The 23,723-nt window shown below is 38.6% G+C and overlaps 1 protein-coding gene and 1 long non-coding RNA gene across 10 annotated transcripts in view; both read left to right on the top strand.

Annotated features, from left to right (window-relative positions):
* Window positions 1-23,723, top strand: part of EPC1 (enhancer of polycomb homolog 1) — a 103,879-nt gene that overhangs the window by 41,496 nt on the left and 38,660 nt on the right. The gene's annotated exons all lie outside the window — the stretch shown is intronic.
* LOC118727918 lies at window positions 1,984-22,546 on the top strand. The gene is made up of 3 exons (XR_004990722.2): window positions 1,984-1,994; window positions 3,388-3,396; window positions 22,248-22,546. It is a non-coding gene; the product is annotated as an uncharacterized LOC118727918 (long non-coding RNA).

Raw genomic sequence — 23,723 nt, 5'->3', positions numbered from 1 at the left:
TATCAAAGGCCCAAGACTTAGCACTAGCACCAGCCTGCCTTGCTTCACAGCTGGGTCTTGCCTTGGGCACTTACAAAACCCAATACAAATAGGTGGAAGCTGCAGATCTCTCTGTAGCTCCTGCTGGGTGGTCCCAAGCAATGGCTGACTTTGCACTTCCCTAGAGACCCAAGAGCCAGTACTCCTGGTAGACAGCTTCAGACCATAGCAGATTATAACTACACACCCACAAGCAACACACTCAGTGGGCAGACTCAGAGCACCACAGCCCTAATGAAGCAAGTCCTGCTCCATAAGGGTGTTTCCTATATAGCAGCTTTTCCATTGTAGCCACAGCTGATCCTCATAACCAACTGGCGAAGTCAATTCCTCCCAGTAACAACAGCAATCGAGCCTTAATTACAAGACTGTGCACAGCCACAAAGGGGCACACCTAGAGTGCCCAGCTTAGGTGATTAGGGAGACTGAGCCACTGGGCCCTACGTGACACCTGCTATACAAGGCCACTCTACCAATTCCAAGAGACATAGCAGCTCTACCCAATACATATATAGAAACAAACAAACAGGGAAGCAGTCAATGAGAGATAAGCATTTCACAACTTGAAGAAAGCAAATTAATGAACACAGAATTCAAAACTACAGCTATAAGTTTACTCAGTGACCTTCATGAGACCTTCAAGAGACTTAGTGAGACTTTAAAGGATTATTAGTGAGAATGTCAAAGACATGAAATAGGACAAGTCAGAAATTAAGCATACACTAACTGAAATGAATAATTTACAGGGATTCAACAGAAAAGGATTCCAAGAATCAAATCAATTACTTGGAATATGAGGAAGCAAAAAACACTCAAGCAGAAGACCAAAAAGAATCCAAAATATGAAGATAGTATAATGAGCCTCTGGGAGAACTTCAAGTATACTAACATTCACATTATGGCAGTAACAGAAGGAGAAGAAAGAGAGCAAGATATTGGATACCTATTTGAAGAAATGACAGAAAACTTCCCCTGCTTGATGGGAGAAGCACAGAGTCCCAAACAAGAGGAACCTAAAGAGGCCCACACCAACACACATCATAATAAAATTGCCAAGGGATAAAGACAAAGACAGAATCTTAAAAGCAGCAAGAGGAAACAGTTAACTACCTTCAAAGGAGCGCCCATACAACTGTCAGCTGCTTTCTCAACAGAAACTGTGCAGGCCAGAAGGGAGTGGCAAGAAATATTCTAAGTGATGAATAGCAAGGACCTACAACCAAGATGACCCAGCAAAGCTATCATTTAGAATTAAAGGTCAGGTAAAGAGCTTCACAGACAAGAAAAAGCTAAAGGAGTTCATCACCAGCAAACCAGTATTACATGAAATCTTGAAGGTTATTCTTTAAGAAGAAGAAAAAGAAAAATATGAACAATAAAATAGTAATAAATACTTACCTGTCAATAATTGAATCTAAAAACTAAAATAAACGATTAAGAAATCCAATGAACAGAATAAACTGATGTATAAAATAGAATCAGAGGTGTGGAAATGGGACATACTTAAAATTCTCAGAGGGAATGAGGGTGGGGGGCAGGAAGAGATTAAGCAAAGGTCTTATATGCATACCTATATACTATTACTTATGAGCACAGACAGTAGGGTGACAAAGACCTGGGGTATGGTGGGAACTGGGTAGAGGGAAGACACGGGCGGGGGAGAAGGGGGTGGGGGGTGAGAGGGAGAGAGGGACATCTGTAATACTCTCAACAATAAAGACTTCAATAAAAATTTCAAAGAATACAATAATATATCTAGAAAAAAGTTGAGACATAAAGATGAGTTTACTTATAATATCTTTATTCTAGAGAACAGAATGGAAGATTTTGGGAAGGTGAGAAAAGAAAAAAAAAATGGATCAGACTGGGAATATTGAGATGAGAATGGTGATGAGAGCCAGGATAATGCAGTTAAGTCTTGAACTTTGTTGGTAATGGATATTAAGAATGGTGGGGTTTATCCAGCCAAACTCAGATGCACAGACAGTTCAAAATACCATTCTACCAGATATTCTGAACTGTACTGGACCACTCTTGCAGCTAGAGATATAATACCTGTAGGAAGTTCAACCCCACTAGATAGAAACTGGTGGCTCAGTGAACTGCAAGGAGTATCACTTCTGCTGCACAGTTGTGTAAATACCTTTACAATGAAGGATTTTTCTTTTTATACAGCATACTCGTTTCAGAACCTTTGGGGTTGCTATTGAATCTCTGCAAACTCTCCCTCCTCTACTGTAGTTCTCAACAGGCACAGGGACTTATTATACCATTGTATATTGGGTATGTGAAGGGAGATGGGTAGATACCTCTCTTTAGGTTCTTAAGAGTGATTTGTATTTGAGAAGCTGTACTTACAGAACTACATCTGAGAAGCCTCAGTGTACCTGAATCCAATGTCACTTTCAGGACATTCTGGAAAACTTAGGATGGTTTTGATAGTCACAATTTAGGGAAGACACTGTTGGGCCCAGGAACGGTGTAAGTTCCACCATGAAAAGGATTGTCCTGCAAAAACAAAGAATCACCCACATAACTTTTGACTATCCCATAGAATATCCCAGTAGGTGAAATTTGATGTAATTCAGGGCATTTGGACCTACAAATTCCTGTTAAAATATTAAAATGCCCTCTTTATTCTAAAAGATTTATAATTTCTTCTTAACTGGTCTCCCCACTTCATAGTTTTCAGATTTCTAAACCCCTCACAGTTATCAGGGTGTTCTTTTAAATATGTGAATCTGGCTATTACTTTGATACCTAAAAATCCTTAAATTGTTTATTTTTGTGGGAGAATAAAATGCAAAAGCTCCTTAATGAGCTTTAATGCCCTTGTCTTCCATATGCCAACTTTCCCTTAACTTTCCTTAAGTCGTGTATTACCTATTTATTGCTGCATAACAAATTACTCTCAAATTTAGCAGCTGAAGGAAAAAACAAACAATTTCTGAGGTCTAGGAGTCTTGGGCAGCTTACTGGGTAAGAGTGGCCCAGGGTCCTTCACAAGGTCTTAAGGGCTGCAGTCTTCTAAAGGCTTGAGCTCAATCACATAGTTGTTAGCAACCTCAATTCCTTATTGATTGGTACCCCACCATTCCTAATGAGCTTCTCCGTTATTGTATCGGTGTCATCACAGCATAGCAGCAGGCCGCACTTTAAGGGAGTGATACAAAACCCAGAGGTCACTTAAGACAGAAACTACCATCTTTTATGACCTAACTAGAGGCCCGGTGTACGAAATTTGGGCACTCGGGGTGGGGAGGTGTCCCTCAGCCTGGCCTGCACCCTCTCGCAGTCCAGGGAACAGGCCTAAGCCATCAGTCAGACATCCTTAGTGCTGCTGTGGAGGCAGGAGAGGTTCCGCAGCTGTAAGCCCAGCTTCTGGCTGATTAACGATCCCCCTATGGGAGCACACTCACCACCAGGGGGCAGCTCCTGCTTTGAGTGTGTGCTCCCTGGTGGTCAGTGTGTGTTATAGCGACCAGATGTTCCACCGTTTGGTTGTTTGCATAATAACCTTTTATATAGGATTTTGTAAGCTACATACCTTCACTTCTGTCATATGCTATTGGTCACATAAACCAACCCTGGTAAAAATGTAGGAGGGAACTATACAGGTTGTGAATGCCATGAGATAGGGATCATTGAAGGCTGGCTATCACAATCTCCACATGCAGAGTATTTTCAGCTCCTCCCAAAACCCACCAAAGTCTCATCCCATTACAGTATCAGGTCACAGTTCAGAGTACCCAAATTGGATTCAGGTGCAATGAGGCTTCTCAGATGTAGTTCTGTAAGTACAGCTTCTCAAATAACAAATTCCTCTCACCCTAAGAACCCACAGAGAGGTATCTGCCCCATCTCCTCATAGACTCGTTATATATACAATAATATTGGGTTAGGCTTAGGATAATTGTTATAAAACATTCCTATTCAGAGGAAGATAGAAGGTGGTGGGGGCAGAAGGCACAAGGGTCTGTGCCTACTGGTATATAGCATTTCTGAAATCCAGTCAGACAAATGATGGTAGTTCCTTGGTTGAGTATCATTTATCATTTCCTGGGAATAATTCACCATAGGCTCTCAGCTTTGCCCTTTGCATTTGGTTCTACCTTCTATTCACTTTTTCCTTTTCCATTAAAGGTAGAACATGTTTGTTACTGATTTTTCTTAGCTTACTTCCTGCCAAAATTTTTGGACTCTGAAGGCCTCTTTTTATTTTGGATCATCTCTTGTCTCTCAGTTCAAGCTGGCAGTGCTCCTAAATACCGTGTTTCCCCGAAAATAAGACATCCTCCGAAAATAAGACCTATTTACAGGTTTCCTTCTGAGTGAAATATAAGGCATCCCCCCCGAAAATAAGGCCCCCTAGGCTCTGTCTCAGAATGCTATTGCTAAACATTAGAGATTTGGTCCACTGATTCTGAAAGAAATGGAGTCACAAGAAATTCACCAGGAAATTCAGGAATTGAATTGTTATTATGATGTTCCAGAAGATGATGACATGATTGTCATTGAATAAATGAGTAAATTCTTGATACTGTAGGATTCACAGTTTGTCTGGTTTGTGTTGACAACTACTGTACTACCGTACCGTATACGGGTAATAAATTTCCTTTATTTTCATTTAACAATAAATGTGTACCGTATTCTTCTTCATGAAAAAATAAGACATCCCCTGAAAATAAGACCTAGCTCATCTTTGGGAGCAAAAATTAATATAAGACACTGTCTTACTTTCAGGGAAACAGGGTATGTATTTCTCTTTAAAAACTCATGAATATTATTGAGGTCTGTTCTATTATTTGGAAAGCCACATCCATAAGTGCCTTTGAGATAAGCCTCTCACTACCTTGAGCTTCTGCTGGAGACAACACTACCCTTAAACTTTCTAAAATTTAGCTTCATTGAAAAAAATCTTTGAAGCACTTAGTCCTCTTCAGCAGGCCTTTTGTCTGAAGTACCATCTCTGATCTTTCTGAAATCTTAGAATATTTTCAGTCACTCCCTTGGCTTAGTTTTTTTAGACCATTATTATTATTATTTTTGTCAGTACCCTTCATTTGATCGTGGCTCAGAATCCTTGCTAAATTTTAGCATTGTTTGCAATCGAGAGAGACTACAAATTTTCAAAATCAAGTCCTGGCTCATATTTACAATATATATCACATCTTGTAAATAAGGCAATGCTTTCAAGTTTCTGGTTGAAAATCACCTTAGCCAGATAACACAATTCATTAGGTAAACTTTCTACTTTTCACATAACTACTAAAGGTAGCAGTGTTACTAAATTTTCTGCTCTCACCTGTAGCTTTGTAAAATACCTTAAGGCTTTGGTCTAGTTCCAAAGCCATCCCAACAATTTAGATTTCTGTTACAGAGAGGACTCTCAGTACCAACATATGTGTTAGTAATCTTTTGCTACAAAACTACTTACCTTTAATTTATCAGCTTACAACATCAATCTGAGAGTTTCTGAGGATCAGGAATCTGGGTGGCTTTACTGGGTCTTTCTGCTCAATTAACTATTGTACTTAATGTTGTCTTAGTTCCTCACTCTGCCTTTGCTTGCACCGCCCCTTTTTACCCCAATGTCTTTCCTGTATTCACTCTGTTTGCTGTCAACTTATATGAAGACTTTCTTGGTTTGCCCTTTTTAAGCCCTATGATACATCCACACTTTAAGAAAATGTATGTTGCTATGAAAAAAGCTCATAGATTTATTGAATTTTGAGTCCCTTCTTCAGTTGCCTTGGCAGTGCCAGACCAAATGATTTCACAGGCTGGACATTGCCCACCCTTGCTTTATATGATGATTTCTTACAAGACCTTTCAAAGCAGAAACAATGTTGTAACTTAAAAGACAATATTGTTCTGGCACAAATCTTTCTTTAATAAATGTTTTAATAGTTATGGAAAAATATAGCTACTTATTTGGGTTTGAAAAATGAGAATCAGATACCTGTTTGAACTTTTGGAGTAAGGCTAATTGAAGTAGGATTTAAGGTATTTTTTTTGTAAGATTGGGAAGGATGTGACATTCTAATAATTTAAGCCAGAAAAAAATGTCATGGCAGTTCCAAAATTATGATTTGTGAAATACTGTGCTAAAGTACGTATATTGTGTTAACAAATATTTATAAACTTACGAAGTATAATGCTAAGTAATATATTATGGAGTCCACAGACATCTTTTCCTTCAAGGAGCTTATACTTCGTATAGTAAGTAGACCATGATCTGGGACAATCTTTTTAAAAGGTAAATATTAGAAATATCTATTTTTACTTTGGGTAGTTTATGTAATCATATAAGTAAAATCAAAATCAGACATTCTAACATTCTTACATGAAAATTCCTTTTTTCTGATCTGAAAGTGTTAATGAAAATGAAGATTTTGGTTGCAATTGCCTTTTTATTACCTTAAAGTTTCCTTTACATCTACTGTAGGTGACATCTTTACACTTTATATGAGAATCCTATGTGAATTTCTCCCCTTGGTAAGTTTTTCTTTATCATGTAATTTCAATACAAGAAAAGCAATCTATTTTTCTGTATACCAGGAAATGCCATATAATCAACTCTATAAAAATATACTCCTAGATTTATTTGTATTGTGTTTTTAAACACACTATTTAAAAACATCTTATTGAACTCTTATCTTTCATCTCAACTTTTATGCTGTGGTTTTGTAGCATACACTTCAGAAATTTCTGCTAACTTTTGTAGTGATGAGGACTGTTTTGTTTTTCTCAGGATGGGGTCGAATAAGAAATGCTTATGATAAAATTAAGATTTCTCCTGGTGTTTCTATTTTTAGGGTTGGATTTTTCATATAAAATTATTCTTATTTATATCTAAAACATTTTCATGGATGCCTAATACTTCGTATCACTAACAAGAAATCAATTAAATAACTATAATGTTTCTTTATTTCTGGGCTCAGCTAAGTTAAATCCTCTCTGGAATAAATCTTAAATTTGGATTTAAAAAATCTGCAATTTCTAAGATTATTCCCAATATATGTGTATTTTTTAGAAGTATTACTGAGGCCTCTTAAGAGTCATTCTTGTGTTATAAATATGTAGCATATTGGTGTTATGCTGTCAAAGTGGCTTATATACTAGACCTTATTATGTGTTCTAGCCCATACCTCTTTTTTTAAAAGGTAATTAACATTTAAAACTTTATTTATCATTAGTAAAATTTAATGAATAGTAAAAGCAGTGTTTGACTTTTTTTTCCAAGAAAAATGTTCTTAAATATGATAATGTTACATGCAATAAACACCAAATATTCAAGAAAAATGACCTTACATATAATAATTGCATGCAATAAACATTAATATTTCAAGGATAAAAGGATTTTAAGTGTAATAATATTACCAAAACTGCTAACATAGTATATCACAAAAGTTGTAGGAAATATTAAAAGATCTGCAAAATAGCAGAATTACTTCTATTATATTCTAGTATATTGCGTCCTCTCCCTCCTCCTCCCCCCAAAGGGGGGCTCTTTTTTGTTTGCATTAGTTTCTGTTGTTCATTATATTCCACAAATGAGTGAGATCATATGATATTTATCTTTCTCTGACTGGGTTATTTTGTTTAGCATGATGCTTTTAAAGTCTGTTTTGTCAGATATAGGTATTTCTACTCCAGCTTTTTTTTTTTTTTTTTTTTTTTTTTCTTTTCCATTTGCATGGATAATTTCCCATCTCCTTACTTTCACCCTATATGTGTCTTTTGTTTGGAGGTAGGTCTCTTGTAGATTGCATATAGTTGGGTCATGTTTTTGTATCCATTCAGCTACCCTACACATTTGATTGGAGAATTTAATCCATTTACATTTAGAGTTATTGAGAGGTTACTTATTTATAGCCGTTTTTATTCTGTATGGCTAGGTTTCTCTGTTTCTTCTCAGCAATTTCTTACAGCAGTACCTTTAGTATTTCTTATAATGCTGGCTTGATGGTGATAAACTCCTTTAGCCTTTTTTTTTTTTTTTTGTCCGTGAAGCTCTTTATTTGACCGTCTATTTTGAATGATAGCCTTGCTGGATACAGTAATCGTGGTCTCAGATCCTTGCTTCCCATTACCTTGAATACATCTCTTTATTCCCTTCTGGCCTGTGTTTCTGATGAAAAATCAAGTCTCAGCGTTATGGGAACTCCTTTGTATGTAACAGTTTTCTCTTGCTGCCTTTAAGATTCTCTCTTTGTCTTTAATTTTTGGCATTTTAACCTGTTAACCGAGCGGGACCTATGAATACGTCAAACGTAAACAATATCGGGAACAGGTAGGACGTATGAATACGTCCTTGAAATATATGTTGCGCCCCGAGAGGGACGGTATATATTTTTTGTAATCTTTTTTTTAAAAATATTTTATTGATTTTTTACAGAGAGGAAGGAAAGGGGAGGGATAGAGAGTTAGAAATATCGATGAGATGAGAGAGAAACATCAATCAGCTGCCTCTTGCACACCCCCCACTGGGGATGTGCCGGCAACCAAGGTACATGCCCTTGACCGGAATCGAACCTGGGACCTTTAGGTCCGAAGGCTGACGCTCTATCCACTGAGCCAAAACGGTTTCGGCTATTTTTTGTAATCTTTATCATTGTTTGTAAAATTTATAATTTTTTAATTTGACGTGTCCATTTTTTTTTGTCAGTATTCTTTTCTATTTTTTTTTTGTAATTTTGTATTTTCCTTTGTGCTTTATATATATAAATAAATGAAAATATATATATTTCATTTATTTTTATTAAGTATAAATAAAAATAATATGAAATTACGTCCTCCGGGCGTGACGTACTGACACGTCCTAGTGAAAGAGTACGCGCCCGTTACAGGTTGCGTCATTAAAAGGGAACTCCCCGGTTAACAGGTTAATTATGTGTCTGGGCATGGATCTGTTTGGGTTCTTCCTTATTTGGGGTTCTCTCTGCCTCCTGAACTTGTGTTACTTTTTCCTTTACCAGGTTAGAGAAGTTTTATATTATTTCTTCAAATAACCTCCTCTATTCTTTTATCCCTTTTTGCTTCTTCTGGCACACCTGCCATTTTAATATTATGTTTCATATTGTCCCACAGCTTGCCTAAGCTGTCCTGTTTTTAAATTTTTTTTTTTTTCTTTTTGGTTCTCTAATTGGGTGATATTTTCAACTCTGTCTTCTAATTCACTGATTTGATCCTTAGCTTTCCCTGATCTGCTGTGTATTCCTTCTCATGTGTTCTTTATTTGTGTTATATCATTCTTCACTCAGACTCTTCTTTTTTCATAATTACTATGTCTCTTTTTCATACTGTTGAGCATTTTTACCATCATTACTCTGAACTCTGTTTCAGATAAATTTCTTATTCCTGCTTCATTAATCTTCTGGAGAATTCTCTAGTTCTTTCATTTAGCAGTTGTTGTTTTTTGTTTCCTTGTTTTGGTTGTTTGTTTGGGTTTGTTACTGTGCATTGGGTAAATCCTCTAGACTTCTCAATCTCTAATGAAGGACACTGTTAAAGGCTGTTTCTGACTAATTGGACCAGATAAAGACTCCAAGCCTCCAGAGACCACCTCTGTTTACAGACTAATAGGATTCTGACTTGAACTGTATGGTGAGAGGTTTTTTTTTTTGTTGTTGTTGTTGCTGCAGTTTTATTAAACAGGGTGGGGCAGTTGCTTATGCCTGGAGGCCAATTGTTACTTTTAATCTCCTAAGTGGCCTCTGGGCAAGGTGTTTTCCAATAGGGTGTGTTGACTATCTTTACTCCAGGCAAGGCAGATGTCTATGTGGGAAAGATGTCCTCCACTGTGTGAGGGAATTACTTAGCCCAGGAAACGTGGGTGTCTTCCTTTTGAGCTCTGTCCCTTGAATACAAGGAAGGTGGCTCCATGAGGAATTTTTGTGTATTGGCCCTTTAAGAGGGTGCCTGAACTTTCAGCTTCCACTCCCTAGTAGACAGCACCCCACTGCTTTTCACAGCTAGATGTTATGTGGATACCCTCCTCAGCTTGGTGCTCTCTGCTGTCTCTTCTGTGAGTTTTCCATTGATTACTCAGGAAGCCTTTCGGAATTTCAGTTGTAATTCCAGCTTGTTCCTGGGAGCATGTCTGGGCAGCATCCTCCTACTCTGCCACTGCCCATGCCTCCTTTTGATTGCTCCAAGTTTTCTTCAACTATGGGTTTCTTATTCCCTCTACAAGTTGGTTTAGTAACCTCTTACTGATCCCTTAGATCAGTGTTTTTCAACCTTTTTTGGGCAAAGGCACACTTGTTTCATGAAAAAAATCACAAGGCACACCACCATTAGAAAATGTTAAAAAATTTAACTCTGTGCCTATATTGACTATATATAAAGTAATTCTCTTGAATAGGAATCAAATAAACACAAAGAAAGTATTTTATAATTATTATGAAATATTAAGTAAACAAAATAGTGAAAAATTATAAAATTCTTGTCTTGTCTGCACCTACGGCACACCAGGCTGCGGAACAGCGGTTGAAAAACGCTGCCTTAGATCTCAGTTCTAGATATCTACCCATTAGGATAGGTCTGTTTCATGCTCCCATAATAATCACATCTTAGCAACTACTTTTTAAACTTCCTTTTCATGTGATTATTTGCTTAGTCTTTACCATCTGACTAAACTTCAAGGACCTTTATCTTCAGAACTTAATGCTTCCATTATTTGTTAATTGAATGGCTAGATTTGTTATTCATGTGATTTTTTTTTTCTGAAGATGGGGCACAATAAGAAATGTTTATGATAGAGTTATCATTCTTAATGATAGAGTAGGCTTACCTGTTAATTTATTCATAAGAAATGCTTATGATAGAATTAACAGCTTAATCTGTCCCAGAGCTGTGTTTAAAGATTTAGGAGCATAACTCTCACTATAATTTAGTGGGACAATGACTGTTCCATTAAATTCTTTTATCATGTTATTTCTATGTGATTAGACACATCACATAACTGCTAGACCTTAGTTTTGTCATTTGTAAAAGAAACTTGAACTACTTGGTCTATAAGCTTTCTTTTGATTCATGTGTTCAGTGACATTAAGGGTTTTTCTAATTATGAGACAGGATAGGCAAGGCTGTGCTATAAACATACAATCCTAAAATATTAGTGGCTTTATAACAAATTAATTCCTAACACTGTGGTGCCCATAGAGTTAATTTGGGGGTTCTGTTCTACATGACCTCACTCCAAGATCCAGCTGACAGAGCACCCTCCATCCTGAACATTAATGGATATTATAATGGAGGAAAGAGTCGGAATTTTTCATGTCTTATATCAGTTATTAAAATTATCTGTTCAGAAGTTACCTATCACCTCAACTCAAAGCTCTATGGCCAAAACAAAAAAGAAGTCTTACAGCTCCACCTAACACTGGAACCAGGAAATATAATCTGTTTATGTTTATATAAAAAGCCAGTGTCGTGACAACCAGGATGATCAAATGACTGGTCACTCATGAGGTGCACTGAGCACCTTGATCCCTCCCCCACAGCCCACAGGCTCCAGTTGCAGCAGGGCAGGCGGGTAGGGCTGTGAGCAGCCACAGGCTACTGCTCACGATTTCATGTACTGGGCCTCTAGTTCTACCACATGACCAGAAGGCAAAAAACAAAAGTACTTGGCAAGTAGCACAATGACAGATCTGCCCTCTGGTCAACCAAAGATTTGGATAATTTTTCTTCCCAGGGACAACATTGTCTCATCCCCTCCCCAGTGAATCCAGCGTAGAAATCCCAATAAAATTATATCAAACTTCCTCAAAGTTGATTGCTCTTTTCTTAGTCTAAGACCTTGATTTTTTTAATTTATGGTTTGGATTGAGCAGCACTCTTCAAATACTACAAGTCCACAAATTTTTGGATTCTTTTTTTTCATTCCTGCTTATTAACGGGTCAGTTCTAATATTCTTCTTATTTCTTGTGGAGCAGCTAACACACTTTTAATATTCAGGTGGAGTTTTTTTTTTTGTTTTTTTAATTTTGTCTAGAGCTTCAGATTTGTTAAATGCATTATCTCCTTTTCAAGTCATCATAACTGACTTCTACCAATATTTGGTGCTGCCTAATATGAATTGCCATCCTTCTAGCTTTAGGGAATTTTCCTTGCTTCCTGGCCCCCAAACTAATGGCATATATTTTAGTCTTTGTGTTATAAAAGTATCCCACTTCTGGTACCAATCTATGTCAGTCAGGACAAACTAGATTATGATATGATAACAAACAACCTCAAACGTTTATTTCTTGTTAATGTCATATTTTTTTCTTGGGTTAGTTGGGAAACCAGGCTGATGTAGCAGTCAATATCACAAAAGTGGTGACAGGTGAAAGGAGCGCTTTGAAGGATTTCACATAATTTACCAGCAATTAAATATTCTGGTCCAGAAGTAACATAAGAAGCTTTGATTCACAGCTGGTTGGCCCGAAATAGTCATCTTGTGCCACCAGACAGCCACAGTAGGGCCAGAAAAAGCACAGTTGTAATATGTACCTGACCACATAAGAAATAATTTGATGAAGGGAATTAAAGACTACCTAGTAGACTTTTGGTATTCATCTTTGTGTATTGGGGAAAGAAGATGAGGAAAAGAGGGTACATAATTATTGTAGATTAAATCCTACAACTCCTTGCATTTGGACAATGTGCTAACTGTCTTCTCATTTTTAGAGGACATTTGTGAAGAGAGGGAACTTGAGAAGTCTGTGTTTTATCTCTCCTGAGTTTAAGGTCTTTAATCTCCTTCACTATTACAAAGTAAATTTTGCATTTTGACCATGGTTTGTTCAGATTATAATAAAAATGTAAATAATCTCAATTACTTAGTAGCAGGCATATTTTGGTTGTCATGAACAGATTGACAGCAATTTATTACTGCAAAGTTAATTTGCCTTTATTGAGTTAACAAAAACAAATTGACTGTCAGTGTCTGTCAGAATTTGCTGCTTTGAAATGAGATTTTTATTAAGTACATTACTTAATTCTTGTTTAGGTATAGAAGAATCATCCTTTCATTCTAACCAACTTTAATGCAACTCTTGAGGTGATACAGACGTTTAGCATAATTTACTTAACATTTTTATAAGAAACTTAAATATTATCTAGTAGACTCCAGATAATAAATAGGCTATCATATAAGAATGTTTGTATGAGCCTAAAGACCTTTGCAAGAAGGAATACAATTTACCATCTCTTAAATTTATAAATACCAGCTAAAGTGTGTTAGGATTAGACCTGTTGTTCAAGTTCTGCAACCATTTTCCCTTTCTTCCCAAATAAAAGTTAGGTATTTTTCTCTCATTTGCCAGACCTACTTTTGGTAGCTTTAAAAGTTTTAAAATCTTCTACCCATTGGGATGAAGTGTGTGGTATTAAATAATCTTTTAAATGAATTTCTGCCACTGATTAACTTGATTAGGAAAGCTGTATTGCATTTTTGTTTTTAAAGTATATAGGAAAATCTCATTCTTTTGTAAAAACTGAAAAAGTGACTGACTGTGATATGGAGCCTAAATTTGTCATATAGACTTCCTGAGTTCTATAGTGAGATTTGATAATCTTCAGAGGTTAGGATTATTTTGTTAACAGTGTTGGTCTGCCAGTAAAAATTAATTGGAGATTTAATATGTGTTCTTTTGTAAGATTAATAGGAGAAATTATTTATTTTAAGAAAACACAGGATAAATTTGGAATTAGTTTTACTGATTTATCCATTCATGTATAGCTACAGTAAAGCAGTGTACTCTGATGGTATCACATCTGAAGGCACATACATCAATAGTAATGTTAATTTTGGTCACCCAATCAAGGTGTGGTCCAGTTTCTCTACTGTATAGTTACTAGTTTCCCTTTGCAACTAATGAATAACCTGTGGGGAATCTACATATTTTTGAGAGTCAATATAAGTATAGTAAAGTTGTTTAGAGTTCATACAGCTGGGTTTGAATTCAGCTATGAATGAACCTAGGCAAGTTTACTGATCTGTGAAATAGAGAGGATATTGCCACCTCTTTTTCTAGATCTGTGCGTAATAGTATTGTTGTAAGCTTTAAATGAAACAAGATTTGTGAATCTCAAGCCTGGCATGAGATAAATGCTCCGTGTATGTTAGCTTTTATTATCTTTATTCTGGAAAGATGAATTAATAGGCATAATAAGCCTAAGTTAAGTTATTAAAGCTTTATAATGCAAAGATAAAAAGGACTTCCAAAGCCATTTTTTCCAAGCATATTAATGTTTTATCCAAGATAAATGCCTTTTTAGAACAATTATTGAGGTTTTTCTTTTGATGTTCTTCCCTACATGTAGTGCCCTGTCCCTTCTGGTACATATGAGAAGGGTAGTTTAGGAGTGATAACCCTGTCAGGTCTTTATTATTATTATTATTATTATTATTATTATTATTATTATTATTGCTTGCTCAGTTTTCAATTTTATAAGGATTTTAATTGGATCTTTATGAAATAGACATTTTTAAAATTATCCCTAACTGTTTTCTATGTTACCATTGTGGTAATATTACATAATGGTTGTGAAAGACTTTCTGAAAGAGGGGTGACATCATAGTAGAATTATAAAGAACACAGGAATTTGTACGATTAAAGACAGGAAGTATCACCAGTAGGTGTTATAGAAAGCTTTATGGCCGGAGTAGAGTAGAAAGTGGTAAGGTGTTGGACTAGAAGGATTAGGTAGAGCTAATTATGAAAGACCTTGTTTGCTATGCCAAGAAGTTTGAATTTTATCACAAAAGCAACAGAGAGCCAAGAATTAAACATGACAATGGCATGATCAAATTATTTTAGAAAGTCAACTGGCAGTAACTGTAGGAGGGAATTTTGGGTAAGAAGGCTAGTTGCTGCCTGAACTATGACAACAGGATAAAAATAAATGAGAAATCTAGAGGATCTGATGCCTAATTTAGAAATGGGGAAATAGGAAATACGAGGGAGCTTGGAACAATCAAGGCTTCTAGCTTGGATGACTGGATATATGATGGTTCAATTAACTGAAATAGGTTAAACAGGAGGAGGAACAGATTTGCAGAGTCACTGGATGGGATTGTTGATGTTTTGAGAGATAATGTCTTTGGAACATATAGTAAGAGATATTTATACAATATATGTGCCTAGAGTTCAGCAAAAATCTGGGCTAGAAATTACGATTTCTTAATCTTGTCATCAGCATATAGATGGTAATTAAAGCCATGATAGTGGATGATATTGTAAGAGTGAATATGAACAAGGACTAAGGACTTAAGTCTTTTTACAGATATTGTTTTTATGAGATTATCTAAACACTAGAGGCCCCTTGCAAAAAATTCGTGCACTTTGGGGAGGGGGAGTCCCTCAGCCCAGCCTGCACCCTCTCACAGTTTGGGAACTCTTGGGGGATGTCCAACTGGTGGCTTAGACCCGCTCCCCCTAAGCTGTCAGTTGGACATCCTTAGCGCTGCCACAGAGGCGGGAGAGGCTCCCACCACCACTTTTGTGCTCACCAGCCATGAGCCTGGCTCAGCACTTCTAGCTGAGTGGCACTCCCCCTGTGGGAGCACACTGACCACCAGGGGCACCTCCTGCGATGAGTGTCTGCTCCCTAGTGGTTAGTGTACATCATAGTGAACTGTTGTTCTGCCTTTCAGTCTCTTTGCATATTAGCCTTTTATTATATAGGATCTTTTATTTCTAGAAGTTCCACTTTGCTCTTTTCTTTTTTTATTTTATTTTATATATTTGTTTATTTCGGATAGAAAGGGAGAGGAAAAGAGATATAGAAGCATCAATGATAAGAAGGGATCATTGATTGGCTGCCTCCTGAATGCCCCCCACTGGCAATCCAGCAATCAAGCCAGCAATCCAGGCATATGCCTTTGACTGGAATCAAACCCAGGACCTTTCAGTCCACGGGCTGATGCTCTGTCCACTGAGCCAAACCAGCTAGGGCACACTTTGATTTCTTCTATTTATCTTCTTATTATGTTCATGATTTCCTTTAAGTTCCTCATTTATAATAGCTGTCTAAAATTCTTGTCTGCTTTCGATCATTATTGGATTTTTTTTTTTTAGTCTACTTAATATTTCCTGATTTTGATTCCCACTTTCCTGCTTCTTCCCAGTAATTGCTAAGTGTCTAAATTTTTTGTTCTTCTTTTAAAGAACAGCTTTACTTGGAAGACAGTTAAATTGCCTGCAGATCAACTCTCAAGACTTTTAATTTAAGCTCTGTGGGTATGGATTTATGGTGGCCTTTAATCTAGGGCTATTTAGCCTTAATATCAAGGCATGGAACCTGGGGTCTCTATTAACTGTACCAGATGTTCAAAAGGTCTCATTACTGTGTGGACGCAGAACTCAACCACCTATCAATTCTTTGGTAGTGCTGGATCTTGTTTAGCCTATAGCTTTCTAGTAGTTTGTTCTGTTCTCAGTAATTGTTCTTTGACCAACCACTTGAAATCTCATTCTAAGTATGAAGGCCACAGTATGCAGCTAGAGACTCAGTGAGACCCCATGCAGATGTTTGGGGCTCTTTATCTGGGCAATACCCTTCTCTCTGATACACTGGTCCACAAGGTCCAGCCATTGCAGATTCCTGATCCCCCATCTGTTTCCCCAACTTAATGAGTCCCCCAGGCTTTGTTTAGAATCCCCTTCCACGTACTATGTATGATACAGAAAGTTTCTTCAGGCAGAAAATCAGAGACATGCATAATTAGGATTCCCTCTCTTTGTTTCCCTTCTCTCAGTGATCAAAATTCTGCATTGCCAGTTATCCAATGTTTGCAAACAGATGTTTCATAGACTTTGTCCAATTCTTTCTTTATTTACAATGAAGAAAGGCACCCGAGACCCGGGTTTTGCTCTGGCCGCCAGCAGGCACCCAGGACCTGGGCTTCCCTTTTACGGAGGCTGGCAGATACCCAGGACTCGGGGTTCCATCAAAGCCCTGGCTTCATCCGGATGAACGTCCAATCTAATTACGCTTTTTTTTATTTATTATTATTATAGACATTTTGTTTTAGACAAGTTTAAATTACTTTATTCAATGCTGTTGTTTTAGGTTGTTAAGCCTCCTTGGTTGTAGGTAGGTTCTTGCTATTCTCCCCCCCAAAAAAGAAAAAGGAAAAATGAAACATCCTTTGAATTTTGTTTGACTGCATGAATTAAAAGATTAAATAATGACAGATGAATAGCTCTCAGGAGTACACTGGAGGAAGGTACAGAAATCATCAGCATAAAGATTATAACAGAAATAAGAGCTTTTTGAGCTTTTCACAATTTTTTAAAAATTTAATAAATCTAAATGTTCAGCCGAAACTAGTTTGGCTCAATGGATAGAGCGTCGGCTTGGGGACTGAAGGGTCCTGGGTTCGATTCTGGTCAAGGGCATGTACCTTGATGGTGGGCATATCCCCAGTAAGGGGTGTGCAAGAGGCAGCTGATCGATGACTCTCTCTCATCGATGTTTCTAACTCTCTCTCTCTCCCCCTTCCTCTCTGTACAAAATCAATAAAATATATTTTTTTTAAAAATCTAAATGTTCAGATTATTACAATTGTTCCTCTTTTCCCTCCAATAACTCCCTTCTACCTGGTTCCCACTTCACCTATGCCCTTACCTCCCCCCACTGTCCTTATCCATAGGTGTACAATTTTTGTCCACTCTCTTCACGCACCCCCATACCCATTTCCCCTCCCAAGAATTGTCAGTCCACTCCCTTTCTATGCCCCTGATTCTATTATATTCACCAGTTTATTCTGTTCATCACATTTTTTATTCACTTGATTTTTAGATTCACTTGTTGATAGATGTGTACTTGTTGTTCATAATTTTCATCTTTACCTTTTTCTTCTTCCTCTTCTTAAAGAATACCTTTCAGCATTTCATATAATACTGGTTTGGTGGTGATGAACTCCTTTAGCTTGTTCTTATCTGTGAAACTCTTTATCTGCCCTTCAATTCTGAATGATAGCTTTGCTGTGTAGAGTAATCTTGGTTGTAGGTTCTTGCTATTCATCACTTTGAATATTTCTTGCCACTCCCTTCTGGCTTGCATAGTTTCTGTTGAGAAATCAGCTGACAATCATATGGGTGCTCCCTTATAGGTAATTAATTGTTTTTCTCTTGTTGCTTTTAATAGTCTTGTCTTTGTCTTTTGCTCTTGGCATTTTAATTATGATTAAAATGTGGTCCTCTTTGGATTTCTTTTTTTGGGGGGTTTCTGTGTGCTTCCTGGACTTGTAAGTCTGTGAGGGAGGTTTTCGGTCATTATTTTTTCAAATTGGTTCTCAGTATCTTGTTCTCTCTTCTTCTGGCACCCCCTTAATTTGGATGTTGGTATGCTTGAGGTTGTCCCAGAGGCTCCTTACACTATCTTCAAATTCTTGGATTACTTTTTCTTTTTCTTTTTTGCTTCTTTGTATTTCAAATCTTTGACTTGATTCTTGGGATCCTCTAGTCTGCTGTTGGATCTCTGTATAATATTTTTTATTTTAGACAGTGTATGTTTAATTTCTAGTTGGTCCTTCTTCATATCCTTGAGGGTCTTGCTAAATTATCGGCCTTTTCTAGGAAATTCTTGAAAAATCTTATAACTGTGGTTTTGAACTCTATATCCAGTTGTTTGCTTTCCTCGTTTCTTTCATTTGTGATCTGTTTTTTTGTTGCTGCTGTTGTGGTGGTGGTGGTGGTGTTTTTGTCTCTGCATTTTCGCTGCTTCCCTGAGTAGGTAGAATAGCTTTGTGTGGTAGGTGTCCTATAGGGCCCAGTGGCTCAACCTCCCCCAGTTACTTGAGGTGGACACTTTTGGTGCACCCCGTTGTGGACTGTATACACAGTCTTGTAGTTACATGCAAATCATGTAGGACCTTGTAAGTAATTTTAAGAACTTTGACTTTTCTGAGTGAAGAGGAAGATAGCTGGAATAGTTGGAATGGAAGAATGGTATTATTTCACTTGTATATTAACATAACACTAGAAGAAAAGAAAAATGAAAGCATGAAAACCAGTTATAAGGGTATTATAGTGATCCAGGCAAGAGTTCAGTGTTTGGATGTAGAAAAACTAGAATGTAGGAAAACTAGCAGTGCTCTGCATTAAGAATTGATGTTTGGTTCTTAGAAATATCATTAGGAAATAGAGAAAAAGTAATTCATCCTAGCCATATTGTTCAAGTAGTGATGGAATCTAGCTCTACATAAATAATCTAGAGTGTATACTTAAGTGGCTTTTTATTTAGTCATCACATATCTCCCAATAAGGAATTTTTATACATTATTGTTGCTTTTAATAAGCTGGTTTTAATTCAGTAACCCAAAAGGTCTAACTGTGATCTTAATTGTTGTTATGGCTACGTGTTAAGGTCATAATTTGCTTAAATAAAAATTAAGTGAATAAATACATGATGATAATTTAATTTTTATTTATGAATTCTTAACAATATAGCCTTGTATCACTCTTTTGTAGTTTGGTAAACATTAGAATTTATTACAGATTAAGTAGAATCTCTTGTATATTTTAAAAAACGTTTTTGTTGATGAGAGGAAGGAAGGGAGGGGAGAGAGAGAGAAGCATCGATGATGAGAGAGAATCATTGATTGGCTGCTTCCTGCATACCCTCCTACTGAAACTTGAGTGGAAACAACCAGGAATCGAACCCCAGCCTCCTGGTTCATGGGTCAATGCTCAACCACTGAGCAACACCAGCCAGATATATCTTTTGTATTTTTATATTCATTGTATTGATATTTTAATAAAATCTATAATGCAAAACACAGTACTAGATATTGAGTAGGTTACCAAGGTAATCTTATGTATTCTTCATCTTTAAAAGAATTTAGAGTTTCGAACTACTACAGGAGAATATGTCTTTAAAAAGAAAAAAAATACAAAGACTAATTAGACATAGTGTCTAATCTTGAGCTCAAATTTTGATGATGGATATGTAAACAAATATTCTAGCACAATTTCTATGTATTCAATGGTAGTATAAGCAGAGGTGAGCAAAGGCACACAGGAGATGTTTAAGATACATTTTCAATATTGTCCCTTCAGATTTTATTAGCAGTTACCTAATGCCATTATTATTTAATCAATAAAATATTCTGGCTTCTCAAATTTAAATGATATGTCCTTTTTAGAGCCTGAAAATGCAAAGTTTTTCAAGGGTAAGCAAAAGTAACAGAATATGGTAAAAGAATAAATATTAACTGCTGGAGAAAAGAAAATGAAAGATGAGTAAGCCAAAACCGGTTTGGCTCAGTGGATAGAGTGTCAGCTTGCAGACTAAAAGGTCCCGGATTCGATTCTGGTCAAGGGCATGTACCTTGGTTGCATGCACATCCCCCGGTGGGGGGTGTGCAACAGGCAGCTGATCGATGATTCTCTCTCATCGATGTTTCTAGCTCTCTATCCCTCTCCCTTCCTTTCTATAAAAAAATCAATAAAATATATTTTAAAAAAAGAAAAATGTGTAAGAAATATCCTATATAATAAAGAGTTAATATGCAAATTGGCTCTCATACCCTCACACAAGATGGCCACCCCCATGTGGTCAAAGATGGCTGGCCAGGGAGGATAGTTGTGGGCAATCGGGCCAGCAGGGGAGCAGTTAGGTATCAATCAGACTGGCAGGCAGAAGCTGTTAGGGGCAATCAGGCAGGCGAGCTATTGGAAGCCAGCAGTCCTGCATTGTGAGAGGGATATCCGTCTGCCACAGGGATTGGGCCTAAATTTCATATTCAAGGCCTCTAGTCTATACTAATAAAAGGGTAATATGCTTATTAGACCAGACATCCTTTCAGACAAAGCCACGGTGGCAGGGGGCTGAGGCAGAGGCATTTAAGTGCGATCAGGCAGGCAGCAGGGAACAGTTAGGGGTGGTCAGGCTGGCAGGCAGAGGTGGTTAGGGGTGGCCAGGTCAGCAGGATAGGGCAGTTGGGGGTGACCAGACCAGCAAAGGAGGACAGTTAGGGGTGACCTGGCTGACAAGAGAGAGCAGTTAGGCAGGCGATCCCATATTGTGAGAAGGATGTCCAACTGCTGGTTTCGGCCCAAACCACCAGTCAGATATCCCCTTAGGGGTCCTGGATTAGAGATGATGCAGGCTGTGCTGAGGGACCAACTCCTCTCCCCCGCCCCCTCCCAGTCCATGAATTTCATGCACTGGACCTCTAGTCTAACCTATCTAATAATGAGGGAATATGCTAATTGACCCTAATGCCATAAAAAAGATGGCACCCACTGCCAATAAGGAGGTAATATGCTAATTGACTGTTCCGCCCTCAAAGATAGCAGTATCCACAGCCAATAAGGAAGTAATATGGTAATTGACTGCCACCCCTCAAAGATGGTGGTGTCCACAGCCTCAAGATGGCAGCACCTAGTCCCCTTAGCCCCACCGGAACGGCAAGGCCGGGCCCACCCCCAGATGGGCCTGGCTGCTCCATGCGCCTGTCTCCAGAGTCCTCCTCAGACACCCAGCCACCCAGGGCCGGCCCGAGGCACAAGCAAGCCTCGGAAGGCAGCTGCCCAGGTTCGCCCAAGGCTCAGGTAACCAGGGCCACTAAGGCCTGCGCTGCCGGCAGTGGCAGCAGCAGAGGTGTGATGAAGCATTGCCTCTCTCCGATTCCTGGGTCACATCCTACCCCTGAGGAGTAGGAGGGGACAGGCTAGGTGAGGGGACCCCCCTCCTCTTCAGTACATGAATTTTCATGCAGAGTATGAATTTTCATGTACCACTGCTCTAGTATATGTAAAGAGGTAACATGCAAATTAGTCCAGGACTCCATAATAGGTCATGATAATAGGAGAAGGTTGCACACACAGGTGAGGCCCGGAGTGGAGATAGGAAAGGGGTCCAGGGTTTGCTGTCATTCGCAGGTCCTAACCCTTCTCTGCCTTAGAGCAGACACAGGCATAGGACTAGTGTTCCAGCCTCCCGTGGTGCTCATGAGGCCTGACTCCCGTGGCAGCCATTGCTTTTGTGGGTCCTGACCCCCGGGGGGTGCCTTCTTGCACAGTGGGAGGCTTGGCGAATCCTCACATGATTTCAATCTCACGCTGGGCCTCTAGTATATCTATAAACCTTAATGTGCAAATAAACCAAAAAGCAGAACTACCAGTCACAATGACATGCACTGACCACCAGGGAGCACGCACAGCACTTGTCGGGTGTCGGCCCTGGTGGCATAGTGGAGCAGGGGTACCAGACCAAAGCAAGGCCCCGGTCACTGTCATCGGGGCGAGCCTCTGGTGGTTACTGAAAATTCTTTGCTCCTGTACGCTGCAGTCCCGCCTGGCCCTCATACATGCTGCCAACACCAGCCCCACTCGCACTCAGTGACCGCGCCGTAGCCACTGCTCACACCCGTTGGCGGTGCCTGGCACCAGCCCTGATCACTCAGCGCCATCTGCAGGTGTGAACTGTGGCTGCCAGCCCTGATCACCCTCAGATCTTTTCCACCTTTCCCTGCTCCTGAGGGATGACTGGGACAGCAATCCCTGCTCGCACCCATTGACAATGTGGACCCCACTTGCACCTGCTGCTGTTGCTGGCCCCAATCGCTTCGCGCCATCAGCGGGTGCCAATGGGGCTGGCACTGTCAGTGCATGGGAGCAGCTGCAGCAGGAGCGGGACTGCCTGCAGACAGTGGACTGGGGCTGCTGCAGGAGAGGCTAAGACCCGCCCCCATGCCCAGTGCAGCCTTGCAGCCCACAGTTCCTTTCAAGGTGCATTAATCAGTGCATTGGGCCCCTAGTGTGTGTGTGTGTGTGTGTGTGTGTGTGTGTGTGTGTGTATATATATATATATATATATATATATATATATCACTATGCTACCCAATTTTAAATATGGGTAACATAGTGAGTTTCTGGGCTTGGGGGTCTTATGAGGAAGCTACGGTTCTTTCTTGTATCTCTATCTCTAAAACTGATGCTTTTACAACACTCAGGAAGATTGAAGTAACAAAAGTGAATGACTTTGGTGTACAGTTTCACAATAACAAGGTTCATGGAGAAATTCATTGTTGAATCTTGTTTATATCCTCTTTATTATTGTTTATATTTCTATGTATAGAAAACATCTACCCCAATATAATTACTTAAAGTTACTTATTTAATCATACAAGTTTAATGCTTAACCCTTTTGTGTGTTTTTTCTTATCAGTGTTAAGTAAATTATGGTATATCCATATAGTGGAATACAGTGCAGCTATTGCAAAATTGGTAGGAGTGTTAGTATGAAAAGATCTCAAGAATATATCAAGTAAACCAAGGATAAAGCTCTGTATGTTGCATAGAACACTATCTGTAAATATATGTACAGTATATTCTATATAATAAAGAGGTAATATGAATATTGACCATTACTTCAACACACAAGATGGACACCACCCCCATGTGGTCAAAGATGGCCACCCCCATGTGGATACAAGATGGGCAGTTAGGGGCAATCGGGCCAGCAGGGAGTAATTAGGCATCGATCAGGCTGGCAAGGAGTGGTTAGGGAGTGATCAGGTTGGCAGGCAGAAGCAGTTAGGGCGGTCAAGAAGGCAGGCAGGCAAGTGGTTGGGAGCCAGCAGTCCTGGATTATGAGAAGGATGTCCGATTGCCCGTTTAGGCCCGATTCAGAATCAGGCCTAAATGGGCAGTCAGACATTCTTCAAAAAGTC

Source organism: Pipistrellus kuhlii, unplaced genomic scaffold (assembly GCF_014108245.1).
Source record: "Pipistrellus kuhlii isolate mPipKuh1 unplaced genomic scaffold, mPipKuh1.p scaffold_m20_p_1, whole genome shotgun sequence".
Classification (NCBI taxonomy): Eukaryota; Metazoa; Chordata; class Mammalia; order Chiroptera; family Vespertilionidae; genus Pipistrellus; species Pipistrellus kuhlii.
Note: the sequence above shows the minus strand (reverse complement) of the source record. Positions and strands in the feature narration are given on the sequence as shown.